The sequence below is a fragment of the Copadichromis virginalis genome, linkage group LG18, assembly GCF_057382275.1.
Source record: "Copadichromis virginalis isolate Kocher_CV1m ecotype Utaka linkage group LG18, C_Virginalis_male_GT1.1, whole genome shotgun sequence".
NCBI classification, from domain to species: Eukaryota; Metazoa; Chordata; class Actinopteri; order Cichliformes; family Cichlidae; genus Copadichromis; species Copadichromis virginalis.
Window position 1 is genome coordinate 8714923 of NC_140635.1, and position 23620 is coordinate 8738542.

General features: G+C 39.4%; 1 protein-coding gene and 1 long non-coding RNA gene across 3 annotated transcripts in view; one reads left to right on the forward strand and one right to left on the reverse strand.

Annotated features, from left to right (window-relative positions):
* Positions 1 to 23620, reverse strand: part of LOC146687200 (zinc finger E-box-binding homeobox 1-like) — a 77428-nt gene that overhangs the window by 30202 nt on the left and 23606 nt on the right. The gene's annotated exons all lie outside the window — the stretch shown is intronic.
* Positions 30 to 16776, forward strand: LOC146687201 (uncharacterized). The gene is made up of 3 exons (XR_014916439.1): positions 30 to 172; positions 307 to 378; positions 16627 to 16776. It is a non-coding gene; the product is annotated as an uncharacterized LOC146687201 (long non-coding RNA).

The following is a 23620-nucleotide window of genomic DNA, read 5'->3' on the forward strand; positions in this document are numbered from 1 at the left end:
TATTTCACACTGCGCTGCAGTCACTGAGTTTGTCTGTAGGATACGACTTCTTAATGGAAGCTCGGTGTGAAAAATGGACCAACTGGACCGATCTGAATGAACTTAAGAGCGAGAAGTGTGCGGGGGGGATTTAGCACAAAGCTGTAGATGCTCGAGACACGGATGCATACAAGTAAGTGATGATGAGCAAAATATGCTGCAGTGGCTTTTTAACTGTCAGCATGAAAACACAAACGAGCGCGAGCGAGCACACGAGAGTGTGTATATAAGTGAATAAAACTGCGTGTAAGTGTGTGCGCTCCACAGGGAAGATGTACGTCTCTGCAGAGGTGCTGAAGACGCCTAATGAGGAGAAGAGCTCGGGCTGTTTGTTCACAGGTGACAGGTGCACACACACACACATAAAAAATGCACGCACGTCTTCAACCACAAGACAAGCTCTACATGTATAGTTCAGGTTGTGCCGTTACCTCATACCTCTTTGCATGCAAACACTGCACACCAGATCACACACACCTACTGAAACCCACCTACATTTAGCCTATGACACCTACTGAGCTCACACACTTTATTTAAACACACAGAGACTCCAACACCACCCCTCAAGAAGTGAGGTGGTGCTTTCTGGAGACAATTCAGTCACTGCTCCAGGCAGACGAGCAGAGCTGTGAATGCAAAGCCCTGTCTGTGTGTTTATGGTGTGAGGTCGATGCCTGTCTGGATCGATGTAAGAGGCTGGAGAGTCATAAAAAACATTTGCTGGGGCTTCAGTTTATGATGTAACACCAACCAAATGATGGAAATACGAGTACTCGAAACATTTTAAAGGTTGGTGTTAGAAATCCTTGAATGTGTTTATGTTAAAAAGCAATACAGGAATAATTTTCATATGGCATCATGTATCTGTGATGAGCAGAGCAACAACAAAAATGAATAAATATCTCATCTGTACACTGTGATGAAGCTGGTGACCTCAACTATATCTGTAATTATTTAAATCTTCGCGTTAGTCTCCCAAACACTTAGTAAAAGATTTATAGACATATCTATCTGACCAATAGTCTAAAACCCAAACACCCATGTTTGGACTCAACATGCAAGCTGGAGCTTTGTATGTATACACGGATTTGTATCTTTGTTCAAAAAAGAGAAAAACCAAATGATCCAGTGATCTGCTATGAGCAAACACTCCAACAGCAGGGAGAAAAAAAGCTCCTTTTAAACTAGGCTCAGGGAGGGCGGCCATCTGTCGCGACCGGTTATTCTGTGGGAAATGGCTTCTGGATAGTGAAAGCATCAAAGTGTGAAAGTGATCACTGTTAAAATTCATTGAAGCTGTTTATAAATAAACTGCAGTGCCCATTTCCTGTGTTCGACTTATCACTGAGTTTTTTTTAGTGTTTGGGTGGTCAGTTAAGCTGTGTGTCACTATTGTGTGGCTATAGCAGTGTTGGGTAAGTTACTTTAAAAAAGTAATTAATTACTAATTACTTAGTCAATATTGTATCTAAAATACTTATCTAATTACTGTGTCAGAAAAGTAACTTAATTGGTAAATAAGTAATTTAACTAAATACTTCTTAAAATCCCTATAAACCTTGAGTGGGCAAACAATAGAAATTAAACTCTTTAAATAATAAATACATTTTTTTAAAGACGGAGACTCTACGCAGCAACAGTATATAAAACATGGACGTTGACCAATGGTTGAGGACTTGTGACAAGACGGTGGGGTGAAAAATGAAGTAAAAGACCAAAGCAAAAGCTTCATGGATATACCTCATACTGGACATGAGGATATATTATTTGTGAGATAATGCAAGTAAAATGCTCCAAAAGGTACCAACAGCACAAATACATTTTTAATGCTGTTAAGGTGGACATTAGGAGTCTATCGGGACTGACTGGACCAGCCTCTAGTGGCCACTCAAGACACTGCAGTTATTAGCATGTCAATGCAGGTCTAGCTCTTTGGTCCTAAAAGATTTTTTTTATCGGTCGTCCAAGTTAAACAGACAAAACTGTTACCAAATTTCAAATTATTGATAAAAAAAATGTCGGTTTAGCTACTTGCTGTCTTGCTGCTCAGTCTTATAAAAATAATGCTTTCTTTCCTGACCTCAAACTCAGCAACTTTAAACACATTGTTGTCATTTAAACTAATCTTAGCATCAAAATATGATTAGTCTTATACAGTGTGACCAAAAACCTTAATGGTATTTTAGGTGAACCACTGTGGTTTGGCTAGATGCAGATTAATAATGTGTTTAAGTACCACACCGCAGGCATTCAGCGTAAACACACCACCGTAGGCAGCAAGTTCCTACATAAAAAGTCAACAAACTGTGTCTCTCTTCATTTAAACAAAAAGTCACATTATTAACCAGGCAGGCTTGTGACAGTTCCGATAATAGAAAGCACTTCTTCTTTCCTACACACCAGAGGCTGCCTGTTGCAAAATGGTTTGGAATTCTTAACAGAACTGGCTGGAGGGAAGCGCGAGCAGCTGAGCCCCTGATAAAACTGCTTAAGCATCACACACATAAATTCTTTTTTCCTGGATTTTAGTCAGCGTGTTGAATTTAACAGAATTAATCTTGGGAGCACGATAGTGAAGGTGACAAATCATGTGCATTAGCAGATGAAAATGTAGTTTCTTAAACTGCATTCCTAAATCTCACTCTGTACTTTGTTTCTGGTGTCTAGTTAGCATGCTAACTCAGTGATGAGCAATGCTAGGTCACAGTAAGGTTAAACCCCACGCAGGGCTCCTTCTGTGGCTCCATCGTGGCTATGTGTGCACCTCTGGGAGAATGTAATTCATTATTACTGCCAGAAGGGGAGCACTTGTGCTTGTTTAATGGTGACTGTTTCACAATCACCATTAAACAACAGAAATAGAAAACGGATGCAAATGAATGTAAATGAGATCCAGTGCACACTCTGTCAGATAAAGCTACACTGTCACAAGTCTGCAACACTCTCACAGTCAAGTGAGAGCGGTTTGAGGTGGGAGGGGATCAAATAAAATACAGCTGACAGAAAAGTCGAGTAGTTCTCAGTGCACATCCCTGATATGGAGAGGAGTGATCTTCTCCACGTTCATTTAATTCCATCCATCCATCCATCCATCCATCCATCCATCTTCATCCGCTTTGTCTGGGGCCGGGTCGCGGGGGCAGCAGCCTAAGCAAAGAGGCCCAGACCTCCCTCTCCCCAGCCACCTCCTCCAGCTTATCCGGGGGAACACCAAGGCGTTCCCAGGCCAGCCGAGAGATATAATCTCTCCAGCGTGTCCTGGGTCTGCCCCGGGGCCTCCTCCCGGTGGGACATGCCTGGAACACCTCACCCAGGAGGCGCCCAGGGGGCATCCTTGTCAGATGCCCGAACCACCTCAGCTGGCTCCTTTCAATGTGGAGCAGCAGCTGCTCTACTCTGAGCCCCTCCCGGATGGCCGAACTTCTCACCCTATCTCTAAGGGAGAGGCCAGCCACCCTTCGGAGGAAGCTCATTTCTGCCGCTTGTATCCGCGATCTCGTTCTTTCGGTCACTACCCACAGCTCGTGGCCATAGGTGAGGGTAGGGACGTAGATCGACCGGTAAATTGAGAGCTTCATTTAATTGCACTGATAAAAATTTAAAAAAAAAAGAAAAACACCCTCTCTGTCAGGTACCGTCTCGAAGTGCTGCCGTAACAGACATGTCTCATTTCATGTAATTAAGGTACACTTTAATACACTTTTCCCTGGTTGCCCAAATAATTTTTGGGTATTTACCAAGACGAAATAAGAACACAACAAACTTTAAAGGAGGTACAACTCTGCACTTAGAAATCTGCCCCCCCCCCCTTTCACCATGAGATTTAATCACAAACTCATCTGTTAAGCAGATATGAGCATGATGTGTGTGGTTAAATATGATTAGTTTAAGGATTTGTGATTTGAGACGTTTACATCCTTATGCAATGTTGAAATTCGCTGTGGTCCAATTATTGCTCTGAAGACACCTTAATGAAAACCTATAACCAAACAGCAGCTGAGCGGAGCACACCCTGAATACAAATGATCCTGAGACTCATAATTCTTGCAGACCCTGTTCCTCCTCTGCTGTATTTTACATAGTTTTGTTACAAAGTCAACAGACAGGGGGCAGCACTGAGCAGAGCAGGACAGACAAAAACATAATAGGTAAGCCAGAGAGGGTTATTGTGTAGGAGAAAGAGAGAGACACAGAGACCTGTCCACATCATCATGACAATGCGTCAAGTGAACTGTTAATCCCCCATCTGGAGCTCTGTGAAGAGGAGAGGCCGGCTAAGAGAGGAAGAGAAAAGTCTAGACAAAAGCATTCCTCCCTTCCTGCCATCCATCTCTCTGATTAAATCTGTTTCATAACAGGCTCCTTCATTACTACTCCAAACTAATGTTTTTTTCTGATTTTTTTTCTGCCAGTTTGAGTTTAAAAACTAGCACAAAAATACATGCATTTTTCCTGCTTTTTTTCTGTTCATGATTGAAATCATTTTTCTTTATGAAAGGCCACATATTTTACTTAAAATATCAACTTTATGTACCATATGATTCAGCTTAGGTTAACATCAGTGAATTAATAAATAGGTAATAAAACTGTGGAGAGCAAGTGAAAAGTTTTCATCCTTTCTCACCTTATTCAAGCACATTTTCTAAGCTTACACATTGTTGTAAGATATATATGAAACAGGTTAAGAGTCATATATTGATATTATGGCCTATATTCAATAACAGCAAGGGCTGCGTGCCACCACTGAATAAAAAGACCAGGTTTAATTTCAATAGCACTCTGCTGGCACACACAAAGATGCGGAAACAACATGTCACAGGTTGGAATTTACAATATCTTGGAATTTATGTTTGCAGTTTTAAATTATTTATCCATTTAAAGAGGTATTCTCACTGAAATTAAAAAAAAAACATCTTTGAAATAAGAATTGAACTGGTGGTTAAAAACATCAATAAATAATAGACTTTAAGAACAAACAGCTGCTCTAAGAAATCACTACTATAAATACACAATTTCCCTCACTGTCACCTCTGCAGCTACTGCCCTCTACACAAAGCCTTCTATTTATCGTTCAGCAACTGAAAAAATAGTAAATGAAAAATTTCTCCCAACATTTGCTTTACGGAAAACCATACGCAAAGCAAAAATCATCAACGGTTCACTGAGTGATCAGCAAGGCAACTGATTTCCTCAGTTTTAGCATCAGGCAGCCAAACCCACATCAAGACACGTGACCATGGAGAGGAAATCACGTTGGCCTGACACACCACAACATAACCCGAAGTGGACCACATGGTCTGGTATCTGGGTTAAAGGTCAGCTGCTGTGCAGGGACAGAAGGGGGGAGGGAGAGCAAAAGCTAGAAATAGATTACTATCAGTCTGCATATGTGATTTATCAGTACTATGCTATTTATCAGTACTATATAAGTATGTGCATGTATGTGAGGCTGTACTAACTAAGTTAAGTTGTTTAACAAGTCCTCTAATTAAATGATCCTTCCTGAAATAACTATTGTAAGGACTTCTGATATGATAAATAGGGTCATTTCCACTGTAAATGTACAATCATGCCTGACTCATGTCTGAAGCTATTCTTCAGTTTCAGTTTCACTCAATTTATTTTCGTTTTCACTCGCTGTTTGGCTGGTATAAGTTTGATTACTAAGTTAGGATTAGAGAAAATTTACTCGAGTTCTACTGCAGGTGAAAATCCCTCCTCGTGCTGTTAAACAACTATGAGAAATTCCCATTTTCTAGGTTACTAAAGTCTAAAGGTGATGACATCAGAGCTCATTGTACTTGCACGTATTCACACAGCCACTAGCTGTCAATTAATGCTAAAACTAAATTAGAGGTTGTAATAAAAGCTTGCTCGATTGACCTGTGAGGTCATTTTTCTAGGAGAAGGCTACTGTTACATATTACAATTCATTCTGAGGGGACATGAATGTCTGTAAAAAACTTTGATCAGTTTCACTAAAACCACACACATCAACCTCATGATGATACTAGAGAAAAATCCAAAGGATCGTTTGTACAGAGGTTACCAGACACCATATCTTTATTGGTTTAAACGGTCACTGAAGCCCACAAAATCGCAGACCCCAAAACATTTGAGTCTGGAACAGTCATAAACTGACTGACCCACTCCGTCTTTAGATCTTCCCGTAGCTAAACAAATGAATCAATGTGTCTTGGCATATATTTAAGTTGAATACTAATATATTACTCATTATTGTCAACACATGACTAAAGACTAAAGACTCCAGCTGAGCAAGTACTACTGGGGATGAATGAAAAAAAAAATCACTTTTTAAAAAAGTCCCAACTAAAGAAAGATGTGTGAGCAAAACATCACACTGTGACAAAACCGCAGCTAGTTTGCTTGGTGGGTGTGTGTGCATGTGTGTGTGTATTGACCCAGTGCAGCTGTGCAGCTTGGGATCTTTGCCAAACCTCTAACAGACAATTACCCCACTGTGTGTGTGTGTGTGTGTGTGTGTGTGTGTGTGTGTGTGTGTGTGTGTGTGTGTGTGTGTGAGACAGCCAAAGAGGAGTGTACATCACTAAAGCTGCCTGTCTGCTACTAGATGTGACCAGACTTTAACATGGTGAGCAGCTGCAGAGAGAGGCAGCCCACTTAAAGGTGTAGTCACACATTTTCTTTCCTTTGTAGTCGACAACTATGGTAGTTTATGTGAGAGACAATCTATATTTAAACTCTAAATGACGATGACATAGAAGATACCTATATAAAATTATTTTTTTCCAATAAATACTCAGGGTTCATAATTTATAACATTCAGTGGCGTGTGTTGGAAAGCTGCAACATGCAGCTGGCCTGCCAAGATCCTAGCATGCACACCTATCTTGTCATCTCTGTTATTTTATCTCCACAGCAATGCTAGTCATTCATAATGAGAAGCTCAACAGTATCCTCCAGCTCACCACAACAAAAAGGAAACACGCCTTGGTGCACTATTCAGGCGTTGCTGTTGATAAATTACTTACTGAATTAAGTTCTTGAGGCAGCAACAAATTAGCAAATGCAAATACGAAAATCAGGCAAAAACCCCCCCAAAAAAGACAGCCCACAAATCGTGATGGACCAGACTAATCTGATAGCTGATTATTTTTGTCCAATCATCCGACCCCTGCTATAAAAGATTAGACCGCATAACAGATGCACGTAGCTATCATGAAATCATCCACTGCTTTCTGAAATCCTGTTCTGAAGCCTCGAGATGAGCGATTCTGCCGCCGCCATCTTGGTTGCAAAAGAACGGATATGACAATAAGGGGCAGGTCTGACATTCAAGAGTTGCTAGCCAATGAAAGTACCACAGATAATCCTCCTGTTTGAAACAGAGTCAAACGGCCAAGACTTTTTTTTTATTCAGTAGAATTCAAAACAAGTATCTGAGCTCAGCAGAAAAGTGTTCACAGAGTAGGGCTGAACGATTATGGAAAATAATCTAATTGCGATTTTTTTGCCCCAATATTGCGATTGCGATGCGATATGCGATTATTTTTTAAGGTCTTTGTCTTCTGTATTATTAAACAAAGACAAGCAATACATCATATAGTATGGCCAATACTATATTACATTAATTTTAAACTGTTCTTTCCTGGAAGACAGACCTCTGTTATGATGACATGAGGTGATGCATGAATTGATGACTGACATTTTTATTTAACTTCTTCTATCACAACAGTATATTTGAACATACACAATAGTTTATTTTTAGCTTACAAACATCTGAGCATAAAGTGCTGACAAGGAACCCTGGTGTAAACATTAAAATGAAAGTCAGTACAATGTGCAGATTGCAGAAATATACATAAAAAAAATCAGTGGCTTTACCACACTCAGTTTTTCGACATCTGTGAACTACTAGACAGTCATTAAATTAAAAAATAATATTAAATAAATAAAACTAATAAATAAAAAATACACACATCTTACTGATCTCTGCAGTCAGTAACATTACACATAAAGTGCAAACATAATAGCAATTGTATAAACACACACACAAACACGCCTTTAAAGTTTAAAGGCGTGAAATTGGACGGTCTAGCCTTCTGAATCAGAAGGCTAGTTCTGATTAGCGTCACCGCTGTCTCGGTGGAGTTTAATAAACTCGGCCGTCTGCTTCTTGCTATCTAAAATATAACCAGACACTGGTGTAAATTCTTGACTGTCTCATACTTCTGTTTAATAAGTTTTCTGTTTGACGTTTAGTCAGCTGTGTGAAAACCAAGGAGGAACCCACCCGGGGGATTAATAAAGTTTTATTTTATCTAATCTAATAACTTTAATCTCAGCCAAACCGATTTACTCACGAACAAACAAAACACTGAAAAAAGCCCAACAATAACATTTTTAGGTTGTCTAAGTGACTTATATATTACGTTTAACCCGAGCAGCGAAACTCCGCGGTGATCTGAAAATGATGTGCCGGGAGTTGTGCCGTTCTCGGCCGCATCAGTAATCCTCGAGCTCCCGGCTAGCTGTCGAGCTGGTGGGTAGCAGACGCCTCTGAAAACGTCGAAGCACTTTTGCAAATATGGGATATCTTGATAAACCGAGCAGATATTTGATGTTTACACAACTACTTTCTCGCCTGAAAATATGTTAAAAGTTTATTTTGTGACCCAGAAAGATTAGTATGAGTAATTTTAAAACTTAGTAGCGGCCGCCATTGCTGGAAACTGGAGTTTGGCTGGGCCGCGCTATGAATTCTGGGATATGGTAGTAATTTGGACAGCCTTATAATCGCAGTATAATCGCAGCCTTTGCGGTTAGAAAATTGCACTTGATCATGTCGCGATATTATCGCAAATGCGATATATCGTTCAGCCCTATCACAGAGGTGAAGCCACAAAGCTGTTTTCCCACAGACTTCTATAGGACTCCAAGTACTACTTTGTTTCTACAAATCCTGGTATTTGAGCAGCAAGTTTGCTCAGAGTACAGGTTTCTGGCATGGTTACACTTAACTTCCAAGATGCACGAAGAGGAACATAAAATCTAGACAGACTGAAGCTCCAGCAACACTTCTAGCATAAGGAACAACTTTTATTGCTTGACCAAGCAGTAAAAGTTGCCATTTTTGGACTGCTGGTAGAATAAACCAAGCTAAGCTTTGGGCTAACTGCCAATATTTCACTTTATTTTGCAACAATTTATAGCCATAACATTTCAGCAATGGAATCTGCAGCAAAGGAAAGACTGAATAGAAGAAAAAAAATGCTACTTGTATCATTTATAAGGTACCATTTCTATAAATCCCATCAACTCTTGCTGAAAAGAGGTTGTTATTTTCCTGACATTGTTTACTGAAAAGAATGAACATGAAGTGATTTGTCTGGTTTTCAGCATGCTGCATGCCTATAAGGGCTTTCCAGGCTACAAAGTGGTTATAGCAAAGACAAAACAGTCATCACTTTATGACTGGAAGTAGTTAACTGTAGCACTGAGTCATGTCCCTGAAGTTTCTGTTAAAGACGGGCATCATGAGGTAAGACTGTGGCTGCGTCATCGACACAGACAGATGGAGGTGAGGTGCGGTCGCTTATTTCCCTGGCACACAACGGCGAGTTTCCATGCCCACCTTGCTTTAACACAGCTGACAACCTCTGGACAAGCATGCGCTGTACAACTCTAAACGCAGCAGCTCCACACACATACTCAGGAAAGCCCCTCTGGCTCCAGCCAGCAATGTAAGTCACAAGCCAGGGACTCTCCCACCCTCCTCCCCCCAAAAGAGATAGAGCATCTGCCACGTGTATGTTCGTATATGTGTGTTTATTACTGTGACAGAGAGAGGGAGGCAACCTTTAAGGGCTTGGGTGTGATTAATAACCATCCAGTGAATCTCTATAAGTCACTGAGGGCTAACCTGCATTGAGAACTGTGCATGAGAACGTCTATGTGTGTGTCCACAGAGTAATCAGGACTGTCCAGCTGCTTCCTGCACTGCCCAGGTGCTCAAGCAGACCTTTTTCTCTTTCTTTGAAGGGTTGGTTCCTCAGTAAGCACGAAGTAAAGAAAAGCTGCCTGACCTCTGTATTCTGCACAAGGCCTACAGCTTACACAGAGAGAACAGCCTGGGACTTTAAATGGGATATAGGCTGAGCTCATATTTAGAAGGCTTGACTAGTTTTGGTAAACGGCTACTTTTCTGACACTGTGTCCTAAATCTAATTTCACACTGAACCAAATAAGTCATGTGCACTATCTTCCTTTAACATATCCATAAAATGACATTTGCATGATTCTGAATTCTCAATTTACTACTTACTATTGTATAAACTATTGCATATCTATTACATGTGCTTTCGGTCTTTATGATAAGCTAAAGTAATGATGGCTGGGCTCTGTATAGCATGGCATCTTCTAACCCAGTGGTTCTCAAACTTTTTCTAGCATTCTCCATTTCAGAAGCCAAAAAAGTTCACAGTGTGACTCAATCTCAAGTGGGTTGTACCAGTAAAACTATTGCGTAACCTACAAGAAAAAGACTTCTACATGTTCCATAAAATACAAGTAAATTAAAAAAATATTTACATATCTTCAGAGAACAAAACAGATGATCACCAGCCTCAACTTAATTGAAAATTAAATCAGTCTTCTGTCATTGCAAAAACTTTTACTGAAGATCACATCAGTCTATCCTCTCTTATTTTGGTGTGGTATGGCAGATTATTGGTTATGTCTTTGTTAAGATTCATGTTCTACGAACACTCTCCATTCTTGATGATATATCATGAACTTGCAACACAATTATGGTTTATGGTGACATATGTCCAAAATAATACCCTCTTTCTCTGCACAATCCACAAACCATCCAGTAAACCTGAGTGAACAACTAAGAGGGTTGTTTCTGGCCTGTGTAGGGACGTGCGACACCCCAACTTAAAAAGTATATGCTAGAAAATGCTAGCATCTTCTCAGGACCCTAATGCTAAGTCCTTACAATATAACAGAGAAAAAGACCTATGATTCAGGTTGTGCGTGCTGTTGGCAAAAGCTGTAGTTAACGTCATACAAAGTGCAGTAAATGGAAAACAGCTAAATCAAATCAGTATTTGATGTGACCTTCCTTCACCTTGGAAATAGCACTAGCTCTCTCTAGTACAGTTTTCAAGATATCTGACCAGTAGAGAAAGAAATGTGTCTGCAACAGTACAAATCTGGTTTGTAACATATATAATCAAAACCTCAAAATTAATTTCAGCATTTAATGATGGACACAATATCTCGCCACAGACCAGACAACTTAATGAATGCATAAAAAAGGAAAGTACCAGTTTTTATCTATTATTTACCATTACAGTCTTAGCAGGTTACTGAAAATGTTCAGAGAGTGAGGGAGTGAGAGTTGACTACCTGATCTACCTCTTCTTGTCTTTCTGAGTGAGAGAATCATCACGAATCTAGGTTAGTCCCACTGAGATCAAGGATCCTCTTTACAAGGTAGACCTTTTAGCACAGCTCCATGAGTGTGAAGTGTGAGCGATTGATTTTAAAAGTTTCATTGCACTCTGGAGGCAAAGGAAAATCTATGAGAAATTCACATTTCAGTGTCACAGCAGAGGTCTAAAGCACGTAGAAATGCTTTGGTTGTGTGGCTATGAGATTCTGTTTTAGAACGTTTGAGGAAATTAGGATGCGTAAGGAGATTTAATCCATGAAGAAACCTTGGTATGGGATGTTAGTCCTTTTAACTGTTAAATTAGTACAATATGAAAAAAATTGACCAATGAAAAAACGTAAAAAAAAAAAAAAAAAGTAAAAAAAATAATGCAGTGTTATATTATAAGATGCATAGTCTGTCCTTATTACTGGTAAAAATAGCAGTCAATGGTCAACCATTACTTTGTGTCCAACCAAAGTTTCTCATTATCACTGTGATCCATTAAGCTCCTGACAAAACTGATTATATGTACCTGAGTATACAGCTCCTACAGCTCCCATAATTCATGTGGAAATGAAAAGTGTAATACATCATATCCAATAACAGAAAACTCGCAGTGCTGTTATCAGTCAACTGCACCATGTTCTAACAGCAAACTAGAGGACGGAGCTTAAAATCCAATGTCATATCGGAAAAAGCCTTTAAAAAAAAAAAAGTCAAGTACTCGACCACAATCAAATTCTAACATTCACATTAATCATACAAGAGGTACAAACTCACAAGAGAGATAAATTCCCAAATAACAAGTTTAGCCATAACAAATGATTCATAACTCTAATCGTAACCACGTTACCGTTTTTTCAGAGTGCATTTTTAATATTTGGCATTTAGAAAACTTGCACACTCTTCATAAAGAAGACACATACAGACCTCAAGTGACTCTTATACCTTAATCCCGTAATCTTCCGAGATGATGTTGGGTGGCTTATGTGGTACAAACCATGGGTGATGTCATTTCCCTCTGAAGCTACCATTTATTGTAAAGTATGGTCTCACTAGTGACTGACGGAAGCAACACATGATCGTAATTTAAATAAAGCATTGGAGGACTTTAGTAGTTAAGAAACGTATTAATACATTTGTTTAAAATGGTTTAATATTGTTGTGCTTGAACACAATTCCATATTTGGGGTGGTGAGCAGTGAGATAAATTAAACTGGTGACTCAGTTTTTGATTAGTCCTCACACCAAGAAGGCCCTGGGGTTTTTTGATTTTTTTCTGGGAGCTCCCCTTTATTACTTTATCACTCTTTATCAAAAAATATGGTAATTTAATAAGAGCTATCTTGGCCTCAGAAGAAAACAGAGGCTAACAGGATAATGATAAAGGATATTCTAAATCTCAAAAGTTTCACTTACTGGTTAAAATAAATAAACAAATAAAAATAGTCTTTCAGTCCACTATGTGCATTTATCTGACAAATATATATGTAAAGAAATATTAAAATGTAGATATAAACAAATGTGGCTGATTAAATTGGCCCAGGCAGATTCAGACCGTGTGATTATAAGTGTAAAATTCAAAACATGGACAACTGGAACATCGAGCACAAGTAAATCTTTTTGGGTCATCATCTGTGTCTACAGTTACATTTAAGTATTCAGACAATGAAATTATTTTTGTAAGTTTGCCGCTGATTTCAAATCCACTGTGGTAGCGTGCAAACAATCAAGTTGTGAATGAAGTGCAGATGTTTAGCTTTAATTTAACAGGTTTAACAAAAGTACATTGACTGTTTAGGAATCACAGGCACAACTATATATCTAACTATACCTAACTAACTTGGGATGTGCACACAGAAAGCAGTTACCGAGGACAAGTAGTATTAGTTGTTATACTTTTTTTTTGTCCAGTGCATGCCAGCTATAAGAGTGATTAATATATGTCTTTATCTTAAAATAAAGATTTGTATTTGTTTTTACTGCCACCTGGTGCAATACACTACTACTGCCAGGAGGTGTTGGTAATGTACCTAGAAGCTGTTTGTCAGACACAGCAAACACAGCAGAAGAACAAAACATGCTAACATATGTAAACCCAGTAGAAACCAAAAGTTACATCGCTCTTGTGCTATTATTTAAGTAAATAACAAACTAAATCCACTGAGCTGGACTCCTCTGAGAAGTCAGAAATTAATGAAACCACTAAAATAAATTTTTCTGTTCTGCCTTTTTTTTTTTTTTAAACACTAAATTAGAAAATTCATTGACAACAACAATAATTATATTTTAGCATAACAAATATAATTATGATTAAAAAGCTTGTGCTTACTGTTGGATTTTGGTAATTACCAATATTTTTAATTTAGGGTAGCTGTGGAATAAATCACTGGGCGGTATACGTGCATTACATATATACACCAACACAACCGTACATAAATAACACAAATAAATGATACAAATAAAATGAAATGATGACAAATGTGAATGATCAAATCATGAATTTTAATATGCATCAGGCTAATGAGCTGCCCAGTGGTACATGCTGAATTTCTGCAGTGTATGTGTGTAATGAGTCATGCTCCACAGGGGGTGGCAGTGCACCGGGGCATTACGTAACATTCTCAGCTCAGATCTCAGTGCTGCTATAGCTGCCTGGAAAAACCAGCAGTTTGACTGCACCTCTGCTCTACATCATAATCTGTCTAATCAAGTACAGTTCATCGGTGAGTCATATCAACACTAATGGGTGATGAGGTATGCACTGAAGCTGCTCTGGAGAAAGATTTTCAGATAAAAGTCTTCCAGTCTCATCAGTCTCCCTAAAGTGAGGCTTCAAGTCGAGAATGTCATTTGAGCAATCTGTGTCTGAGTGTCACTGTTAGGTCAGATTAGCTTTAAAAAAAATGAAATCAACAAGTAAAAAAAAAAAAAGCAGTAAACAAGCACTCTGTTTACAGAAGGCCAGAGTCAACAACAGTAAGTCATCTTCTTGTTTTACCAAGAATGCTTCAAAATGTGGAACCGGCAAACCTAATGACGCAACTCAGATGGAAACCGCCTGAGAACTAGTGTTGCTATTTAAAGGACATTTCACAAACCGCAAAAAGGCAATAACTATGATGTCCATACAGTGTAAAAAGCATATTTGGAATGTTTCTTTAATAGAAATTTCCATTTATTTTCAGAATAAAACTGTCTATTTAAAAACACTTAATAAAGTGTTCCATGTTATGACACAGAGCTATTTGGTCCAATCAAATCCACCTCAAAACTGACAGCTGTGCACCATCAATGTCATCAAACGTATTGAAAATTTATTTTTTGCAATTTGCAATTAACCCTGCCACAGTGTTCTGCTGAGTCACATTCTCCAAACAATACCAACAGCCCCGAGCTGATCCTTTTGGAGTAGGAGCCGAAACATATTAAGCAACAGTTAGATGATCATAAGACTGCACTGCAAAAAAGGCAGAAGACCCTAGAAGAGACAGAGTATCTACACTAGACCGGGAAACACTTTTAAAGATCAAAGTAAACATAAATACAGTTTATATCAACACAATAAAACGTGGCCTATGTGCTTGTTGACTCTTCTCTTATTGTGTATGTTTTGGGCAAATATCTTCATTCAATAGCCTTCCACTGATGCATGCAAATAATAAACAAAATAATTATTTAAAAAGTATACCAACCTATGTAAATAGGTTAAATAAATTACTATAAATGACCTGAAGCAGAAGCTTTAGCATCTCTTTAATGTTTCTAAATAAGGAAGCTCAAAAGTATTATTTCTGTTTAAAATAAAAATGATTATTTTACATTATTTTAATGTATTTTTTTTATATTTTGAGAATACTTTGAGAACTTTGGGAGTCTGGGATTGGGTAGTGAAATAGCCACTGAAGATAAACAACAGTTGAATTAATGGTGCAGGAAAGCACAAAGAGCCTGTTCCTCACCGTCAAATCAAACTCTCTTCTCGTGTGAATGTGTCACATAGAGAGGTGAAACAATACGCTTAATAACTGAAGGTTTTCAACTAAAAAGTCTTTTCTGACGCCAGACTGAAGGCGTTTCTCTGCATGTGACCCGGCCTTCTGACCTCTGATCCTACGGGGGGGATGCAAGACAAAAGAAACTGTGCTTTTGTAAGTGCAGCTTCACAGTGAAAGCAAAGCTGGATTTTGAGATTTGCCCCAAGTCCCACTGAGCCTGTAAGTTGGTAAAAAGTGATCCACAGCCTAGATGCGTGCCTGACATTCACCTGCCATACTAGCTTACCGCTGCCTGCCTAACAAACTCAGAGTCCAGACTGTTTGACGGGTGTACATTCAGCAGGATTTAACTCACCATGACAACAACTGGGTCACACGCTAATATGACAGGATTGGGAATTGACTCCAATACAGTATAAACACAGCTTTGACCTACACATCACACACCACACTCCAACCAACTCACACTTTTGCTACAGAGGTGCGCATTCACCATTTGTGACAAATGTAACCTGAACGCGCTTACAATAAGCAGCCCTTCACATTCAGGAAGCGACATATTGGGAAGTGGGGGGTTTGCGTGGTGAGTGGTCACTTCCTGTTTACCTTAGTACCTCCCCCCTCGAGTCTTCCTCTATATACCCAGTCCTCTACTCTCAGCTCTGCTCTGCCTTCATTCCTTAAATCAGCGGCTGCTTTCTGTTCTTTTAGCCACACAAGGCATCAACATTTTGGTTTAACTGATGTAACAACGAAGCGAATAAAGTATCTGCAGGACTGTGTATTATGGAGATGAGTTGGGCAAACTAGATCCAGGCCAGAGCTTTTAGAAATGCTGTCCAGGTACTTTTAACTGCACAAGAACACCAAACTGACATTTTGCTCCTTTTCTTTTTCAATCCTAAATTCGGAAAGAAGTAATAATTGATGATTACATCTCTGGGACATTTCTACTGTTGTTTTCAGTCTTCTGCTTCAGTGACAATGATACTTCAGCATATCTATCTGCAGGTAGCAAAGCAACAACAATGCTCCCCCTTTCTCAAAATTAAATTAAACTTTGCACCTAAATCTCACTTGCTGTTCCATCATAAACTCATTAATGTGACTGAATCTGATATGAAAGCTGACAAATATACTGTATTTTCTCTTGTCCCTTTGTTGCAGATTTCCAGTCTGGCTCAGGCTAAGCTTCAGTGCCTACCCACTGTATTGGACTGGTCCGTGGCTTTACAAAACATAATCTAATATCATGCTTGCTAACAGCTTCCCAGCTGATCCTCTCTTCTATTTTTGTTGTTTCAGTGCAGTCTTAAACATCGCAGTATAAATGTAATATAAATGTAATGGGCTGTAATGACAAAGAGGCTATGCTTCTGTTTTGATGAGTAAAAATCTAGTATGTCACACTTGTAATTGGGTTTGTATGTCTGTGTGATGCACCAACATAGCTTACAGCTGCAGTATGCTAACCAAATATGGTAACGTCTGTCTTTATCTTAAAAAATTCAAATGCTGTCACAGCCCCCAAGATGTCATGGGGGCTGTGCTCATCTTTTATATGCAGTCCATGATCAGGGTCCATTCCACTGGCAGTAATGTCACATTACTTGATATGGTTTAGGTAAAATTCCTTGTGTTGATGAAACTATCCATCCACTCTGATGACATCCCTCAATTCTGCCTTTGCTTCCATAAGAAGCTAAGAAGCTGAAGATGGTTTAAGTTCTTTCAAAATACGATCAATGACCAGGATCCATTCACAAAAACACAGTCTGATATGCTGTAAAACAACGGTATCGATTTATTAGTAAATCGATTCATTAATCATACAAAGGCACCGTATGACACCAAAAACCAAGAGCTACAGATGAGCATGTGTAATTGTTTTCAGCTCTCACAGACTGATTTCTCACATGCTGGAAACTCCCTGCTGCCGGTCCAGTTCTTTTAAATGCATGGGAGGAGAAACAAGAGTACTCACTTCAAAACAATGAGTACCTAACAGCCTGCAGCCTGTTGGCGTGTGTTTGTGCATGAGAAGTAAAGTGAGCGAGAGATGAGGCAGGTCATCCAACATATAACCTGCATTGTCATACTCACTCAAATTTCCCACCTCCCACACACATGTGCATACACTTTCTCTATTTTAACACACACAAACACACACGAGTGCTCACTCATACAACCTCTCTGGCAGGGCGTTTCCCTTCTTCTTCACTACAGAGGCTGCAGCGGAGAGCTTAAATCTAATTTAATACTACAGTACATGCATTAATCTGCTGCATCAGGAGGCACACACACTCACTAATCTTCCCTTGCCAGAAGGCCATCCATACCAGCTCTACACCTGGATTAAATGGTTTCATACAGTAATCTATCATAGGTGATTTATTGCATACAGCTACTGTTTGTACACTGAACTCAGTGGGTTTTACCTCTTGTGTGGCAATTAAATCAGTGATGAGATCAGACATAGGCTAACAAGGTCACAACTAATGAGATAGCTGCAGCAACATTTTCATTCAATTGTTCAGTCCAGAAAATGTCACAAAAATGTCAACATCCCAAAATGTCCAGAGGAAGGAGAGGAAATCACTTTCATCAAGATGAATTCTGACTAAATGTAGTGAGGTTACAACAAAAGGTCTATTTAACATAGCATAACATAGTATAAAAGATGGCTGTAGCCATGTGGTTAGAGAGATACTGTTATGAAGCTTTGAATCTCACACACTCATTGACTAACGACTTGTCACTCACAAGTCAGTTGACATACCCTGGATAATTCTTACTTCTTATTCTAATAAAGGTTAGGTTTAGTCAATACGACCTGCAACATTATGACTGAATGCGTTAAGTTATCAGTAAACTACTTTCCGAGGTAGCACCAAGACAGTTTACAGCCATTTTCACATACATATCAATTAGGGCTGCACGATTAATCGTTCATACTTATGTGCGATCTCATTTCCAAATGACAACGATTTAAAAAAAAAAAAAGAAAAAAAAAGAAAAAAAAAGACGACGACGATTTTGATCCGGGACGTACTCTGCATGAAAACAAGCGCTCACTCTTCCTGCTCAACAAATGACAAGGGCGGAGCCTTATACCACGTGATACAGAAGCTGTGCCGTGTGATGCTAAAATTAGCAGGGAAAAAACAACGGAGAGCACGTCAGGGATGACGAGAAAGTGACCGTCCCCGTCAACCACCCAAACATCAATAACGGGAACCTTATACAGCGCTCCCCTATGTCGAACTCCCGCAGGCACAAAGAAATTACGGAGGCTATCACTTATCACCTGACCAAAGATATGGCTCCCATCAACACTGTGCAAAACGAGGGATTTAGGAAAATGATCAACACCCTAGACAAACGCTACACAGTGCTGTCCCGCAACTATTTTTCTATTGTTGCACTTCTTGCTCTATGCACGCAGTGTCGAGCGACGGTGGAGACGGAATTTCAAGCAGTACAACATTTTGCGGCAACCACAAAACGTGAGACATTTGTTGTTTTTATGTTTATTTATTGTTTTTATGTTCAGTCTCAACTGTTACGAAGTTGATGTGCAGTTAATAAGTGCAATAAATATTTATACTGGAAAAGAAAATCGTGAGAGAATCGTGATCTCAATTCTAAGCCAAAAAATCGTGATTCTCATTTTATGCAAAATCGTGCAGCCCTAATATCAATACAATCAGAAGTGTTTTTGCAACCAGAGGAGTCGCCCCCTGCTGACCAGTGGAAAAGATGCAGGTCAGACCAGGAAGTTGGCTTCATCTTTTATGTTATCTAAAGACACAGTTCACTTCAGTTTGCTAATTGAGATGAAAAATATAGAAGTTGAAAGTTGTTAAATATGAAGCAAAAGACTGAACGAACTGAAAAAACGGCACATTTCCAAATGTGTTTGTGTGAAGCACCACAGCAGAGCTGAAACAAGCTGATTAATCAGCCACTGCTCCAATAATCGTCACAGCTTGTCAAGTTATATGATTTATAGCTTCTTTTTTTATCATTTAAATAAAATATTTTTTTAAGTTTTTGTATTTAGTCAGCTACAAGATGAAAATTTCCCCTCAGGCTCCAGGAAGGTCACTTCTTACTTTTTTCTGACAGTTTTAAAGAGTGGGCCAGAAAAAGACAAGTAGACCAGAGAATAATGTACGTTATATTTTACAACAGAAGTCCTTATCTAGCAACCGAGATTTCTATGTTTTCATGTGGTTTCACTAATATACATCAGTAAACAGGAAAAGCACAAAGTTCTTAAGGGAACTAGAACTGATCAGTGTCTGTCTATCAAAGTAACTTCTGCTTTGCTAATCTGATTTCTTACATTTTTCAGAATTACTTTCAACAGTGGACTAAAATTGGGGACACAAACACTTCTGGTAAATTATTTAGACACAACATAAATATTGATAAGACATGAGCATGTGTAATTCTGGCTTCGGCCTCCTGTTCATCTTGATGAGCCAATCTACTTAATTCATTATTAATGGGGTACAGAAACCAGTTTCTGCCTCTTCCAGGGAGGATTTCTTCCTGTTTAAAGGCCTTTTTTCACAGCAGACATTCTGACTTGTCATAACAGGAGTTACAAAAAACTTTAACAAGTGTCCCAGTAAGCCATGACAGTGTTACAATAATTTCATTGTTAACATCTGTACTTTTCTTACTCTGACATGTCAAAATGTGCTCTGTAAAAAAATACAGGCCTTTTGTAAATCATCCGCGAAAAGTGAAATGTGTAGATAAAAGCCCTCCTTTTTTTGCAAATTGGACAGCTTTCTGATATCTGACTTCACATAACAGGACTAACAATTATTTTTATTCTAAAATAAAAGCCGTTTACATTTTTTTTAATTAAATGTGTCCTACATGCCCCAGATCTGCCTTGAAACCCATTATTTTTTCCTTTTAAACACATGATTTTAAACATTACATTTTTGACATTTAACTCGAGACAAAAAACAACAGCAAAAATTACCACCGAGCACAAAAGGTCTGGGAATTCAAGAAAATCTGTCCATTTGAGATTATCAAAACAATTAAGCTGTTTTAAGTAAACTGGGATTTTTTTTTTCTTCTTATAAGCCGAACAGCTTCTCAGCTCAGCCTGACTAACACTGGGACACCACTATAGGTCCCTATACTAAAGTCTCAGGACACCTTTAAAAATACTATTTAGGACAAACATTGTAGCTGATAGGGTCTCTGCTACAATCACCCACCTATGAGTAAGAGGATATAAAACTGATCAGAGTGATGCTGCCTGACCCTTTAGTCTGACATTCAGCCTGCGAAACAAGACATTGAATTTTGGTGAAATATCTCTTTAATCGTCTTCTGAATCCGGAGGTTTAGTTGGAGGACAGGGTTGAGGGCAGGACCTGAAGTCAGGCAGAAAATAGCTCAAGAAGACGTGTGTGTGTGTGTGGTGTCTCAAGGCTGCTTAGCCAAGAATAAGCGATTAAGAGGAGGCGCTCTGACCCTGTTTTCTAGTAGTCTATGAAGCACACCCGTGGGAATAAAAGAGACGGGGGGTTACATAAGCTTTACTCTGAGAAACCCTCACATACAGCATCCGCTGTCACTGCCACAGAAAGACTGACTGACTATGCAGACTTACTACATGGTAGGAAGTGAGATAAGTCGAAAATAATAGTGATGATAAGCAGGGGCTCTAATGACTTCTGCAGGCAGACCCCAAGTTACCTGCTTCTAAGACTTTCAGCTCTGCTGGATCTACTCAAATAGTCAGACCATCCCTGATACACTAGGCAGAACAGAGGGGAAGCCGACTGTGAGAGCGAAAATCAATCTGATAGCTTGAGTTTCCATGATAGGGGCCGCATGAGAGCCAGAGCAACCGGGGAGCAACTGATTGAATTTACCTAAGAAACCCAGCTGCTACTGAGTGAGAGGGAGAGGGAGGAGACGTGTGTGTGTGTGTGTGTGTGTGTGTGTGTGTGTGTGTGTGTGTGTGTGCGCGCGCGCGCCTGCCTATGGCAAGAAAAACTGCCATACTAGCACTTTCCTTTCTTCTCTCTTTCTTTATGTAATTCCATTTTATGTAGGTCTCCACTTTGGCAGACGTGAGATCTGAGGCTAAGACATTAAATCTTTTTGGTCTGTTAAACGACTCGTGTGTCCGCATGCTCGTTCACAGTGCTCAGGCTCATGGCAGGCTATACATCATGCATACATCACCTGCCTGTGACTCTTTGATTTTATTATGAGCACAAATATACCGCGGTGCATGAGCTGCATGACCTGCAGTAAACCGGTTCCTTACAGAAAGCTGCTTCTTCATTTTATATTACCGTTTATAGCCTGCGAGTTAAGGCTCATCCTCCACTTTAGTGCAGTGTGCAGTTTAATGTGGCAAATTTAAACAACTTGCTTGTTAAAAGCCATTATAACCTTTGATATAGAATGTCATATTGCAGTCTCTGCTCTCCCTGGTTTAACTCGTTTTTGGAGGCGTCTGGATTCCTGAAAACACCCCAGAAGGCAACACAAAGTGTTAATGAACAGGCCTCGGCACAAGCATTGTTGATCAATCACATGCTGAATCAGGTGACATATGTTCTTAAATGTCTTATATTAAAAAAGAAACTATATTCTGTTCAGACAACTCAAGCGTGAAAATAACTAATGCAGAAGTAGATTCTAATTAGTTTGGTTTCTATCCTCTGAGCTCATTATTATATACACAAATATAGTATATGTGATGATGTATGATGACTAAATATCCGCCAGCGCCTTTAGGTGACAGATCATTTTAGGGTCCAATATAGCAACTGAAACCACTCCTATTCAAGATGATGGCTGCAATTACAGCGTACTAGAAGCACCTCTCCACTCTGCATCACCTTTAAAAATAGGGGCAGGTCTATTTGTGTCAGTAGACCTTGGCAGGAAGTCACACACAGGAACAGGAACTGCATAGAGAAACCAGTCAACTTCCAAAATAAAAGACCAAAGGTAGAAATGCTCCTGGTTAGATTTGATTCTCTTCAAAGGAATCGAATCTGCATCTGAGACATCACAGTGTATTCCTGGGGTCAAGCATGTAAGTGTGTTTGGCACAGCACAGTTCGAGTTACTTGCCTGAACTATCTTGCAGGCTTGGCTCCATTTAGCTCCCAGCACATTTTTTCTCAACCGTTCTTCATGCTGAGTCGTTAAAAATGTATTATTAGTTTTTAGGGAAAAATTCCTCCTGTTACTTGGGAAAAGAAATGATTCTGGAAAAACAAGCCGGATGTGATAATAAAATCTGTCAACAGTGCCAGACACTGTGTCGGTATGACAATATGATACTGAATCATGATACTCGTTCTTTTGCTTTGTGCTCCTTGGAGAGCTGCAAGTCTCTCACCTCTCCACTACACTCTGTCTATAAAAACCTGACTCACCCAGAAAACCCCCTCTACAATATAACACAAGTATGACCACCAGACTGACAGATAAATAGTTTCCTCATAGCGAACCCAAGCTGGAGATACCAGCCCACGAGTTTACTGAAAACACAGTTCCAGAGCTGAGGCTAATTATTCGTCAGAGCTGATGAGCCTTGGCACCCAGAGCAGGAGAAGGTCAGGGAATACAGAGGCCTCGCTTTGAGCAAAACCACCCAGCATATTACTGCTGTCCAACATTTATATCTTGCTTACCCGGTGTAGAAAGGTGCAGCAATAAGCCCTGTTTAGATGAAATAGCAAAGGACATAAGGGATGTCGAGGACAATCTTTCAGTAGTGAATCAGCATTTAAATCATTTTTTTTCGTGTGTTCTGCCGATCCCTGCACCATCAGATCAATACGGGTGACAAATTAGGCCAGACTTGATTATTTGTATTCTGCTTGATGCACTGACAAGACCTTCTTGTGAGGTAATGAGGTCAGTCCTTTCCCAGGACTTCGCAGTCACCGACCGTCTGCAGCAGGACGCAGTGGATTACAAATGAGTACATTTAATTTAATGACTACAAATCAGATTTCTTCACTTAGCACAAAAAAGTGTCACTTGCACGCAGAACTGAATACTTATTGCTAATCAAATGTGACTTTAAATTACAGTTTTGATGTCAACATTTATGTTAAAATGCTTCTGTGTTGCAGTGATGTAACTGTTTTGTCTT